This window comes from Crocuta crocuta, unplaced genomic scaffold, assembly GCF_008692635.1.
Source record: "Crocuta crocuta isolate KB4526 unplaced genomic scaffold, BGI_CrCroc_1.0 scaffold77, whole genome shotgun sequence".
Classification (NCBI taxonomy): Eukaryota; Metazoa; Chordata; class Mammalia; order Carnivora; family Hyaenidae; genus Crocuta; species Crocuta crocuta.
The window spans coordinates 1352916-1355504 of NW_027532172.1; positions in this window are offsets into that span (position 1 = coordinate 1352916).

Here is a 2589-nt window from a genome sequence, read left to right on the forward strand (position 1 = left end):
TTTTGGTGGCTTATGGTGCCGTGGTCTCCTATGCCTGGGAGACCCCCAAATCTCAGTCTGGGGTATAGACTGATTAGGTCACTTGCCAGAAGTCACCCCCCAGTTGGTGAATGTCCTAGTCAGGTTTTTTTTTTTTTTTTAATGTTTTATTTATTTCTGAGAGAGAGACACACACAGCGTGAGCAGGGGAGGGGCAGAGAGAGAGAGAGACACAGAATCTGAAACAGGCTCCAGGCTCTGAGATAGCTGTCAGCACAGAGCCCGACACAGGGCTGGAACCCATGAACCGTGAGATCATGACCTGAGCCGAAGTCGGACGCTTAACCGACTGAGCCACCCGGGCACCCCAGGTGTTTGTTTTTTTTTAATTGAGATGAAATTCACATAACAGAAAATTAACTACTTAAAGGGAACAATTTGGGGTGCCTGGTGGGTCAGTCGGTTGAGCATCTGATTTCAGCTCAGGCCACAATCTCACCATTCGTGGGTTCGAGCCCCACACTGGGCTCTGTGCTGACAACTCGAAGCCTGGCGCCTGCTTTGGATTCTGTGCTTTTCCCTCTGTCTCTGCCCCTCCCCTGCTTGTTCTCTGTCTCTCTCAAAGATAAATAAACTTTTTTTAAGTGAACAATTCAGTGACATTTAGTGTATTCACAATGTTGTACCATCCATCATCTCCATTTAGTTCCAGAACATTTCCATCACGCCCAAAAGGAGATCCCGTCCCCATTAGCTGTCACTTCCCACCCCACCCCCTCAGCCTCTGGCAGCCCCCAATCTGCCTTCAGCCTCTATGGATCTGCCTGTTCTGTATATTTCCTATAAACTGAATCACACCATGTGGCCTTTTGTGTCTGCTTTCACTCACCATGTTTTTGAGGTTCATCCATGTCCTTGCTTTATTCCTTGTTACGGCTGAGTAATATTCCATCATAGGGGTTGCTAACCTTAAAAAGAAGACAGCCTGTTATTTTACCAGCAGAATGGGTTTATTCGGGAACGGTAGAGGAATTCGCAACCTGGGATGTGCGAGTTATGGCAAAACCTAGGCATGTCCAAGAAACAAGGGAGAGGTACGTTATTTTATGGAGAAGGAGGAAGCTGGGATGGGGTTGTTCCGAACTCAAGTCCATCGGAGAGAAGTGGGAGTTCAGGGGACAATTTTTTGTAGGAGGTGCAATGCCCATCCCTTCCTGTCGGGGTCGCTAGTTGATGATTCTTTCCCGTAGATGGTTCTGTAATTGACAGTTCTTCCTGTAACTGGTAGGGCTCACTCTTCCCAATGCACTTTTTGTTTTTGTTTCGGGGTGGATTTTTTTTTTCCAGCTTTTATTTAAATTCTAGTTAGTTAACATGTAGTGTAAATTTGTTTCAGGAGTAGAATTGAGTGATTCGTCACTTACGTAGAACACAAGCGCCCTCCTTAATCCCCATCACCTGTCTAGCCCATCCCCCTCCCACCTCCCTCCTTCAACCCTCAGTTTGGTCTCTATAATTAAGAGTCTCTTAAGCTTGCCTCCCTCTCCTCCTTTTTTCCCCCCTTCCCCTATGTTCATCTGTTTTGTCTCTTAAATTCCACAGATGCATGAAATCCTATGATATTTGTCTTTCTCTAACTGGCTTATTTCACTTAGCCTGTATTACCTCCTTTATCTCCATGCACCGACTACACTTCAGTGAGGTTCCCCTTTATCGGTTCACATGTCCCCATGTGGATCAAGCTCTTTCTCTAAACGCATCGCTGATCAAGAGTCAGGTTTTCGTCATTCAACGACCTCATGTCCCTCGGTGTCAGGAAGGGTCTTCCGTAGGCATCACCCCTAGGCTATTACACAGAATGGGAACCTGAGGTCACATTCGATGAGCAGGGGCAGGTAAGCGGGAGAACCCATATGTGGTCCATGTTGATCAAGACTGTGATCAAGACTGCAAGGGAGATCATCTTACTGGGCACATCATTTTTTACAACGGGTTGACAGGCAACAGTTACAACACCAAAACTAACATGACAATTCCAGACAGTCAAACAGTGTTAAGGTTCTAAACCAGTACCTAGATCGGAGAGTAGCCAACTAAAAGTATTTATCGGCACAGGATTCTCGTGGCTGGCTTGGTGGGTAGAGCATGTGACTCTTGATCTCAGGGTTGTGATTTGGAGCCCCACATTGAGGGTGGAGATTACTTAAAATCTTAGGGGCACCTGGGGGCGTTGGTTAAGCATCCGACTCTTGGTTTCAGCTCAGGTCATGGTCTCATGGTTCGTGGGTTCGAGCCCGACATTGGGCCCCACATGGAGCCTGCTTGGGATTCTGTCTCCATCTTTCACTGCTCCTCCCCTGCTCGCTCTCTTTCTCTCTCAAATATAAGCAAACATTTAAAAAAAAGAATTTCTAAAAAATAAAATATTTTGAAAATTTTATTTGTGGGGGGCGCCTGGGTGGCTCAGTCAGTTAAGCTGACTCTTGGTTTCCGTTCAGGGCATGATCTCACAGTTCCTGAGTTCAAGCCCCAAGTTGGGCTCTATGCTGACAGTGCAGAGCCTGCTTGGGATTCTCTCTCTCTGCCCCTCCCCTGCTACCATGCACTCAA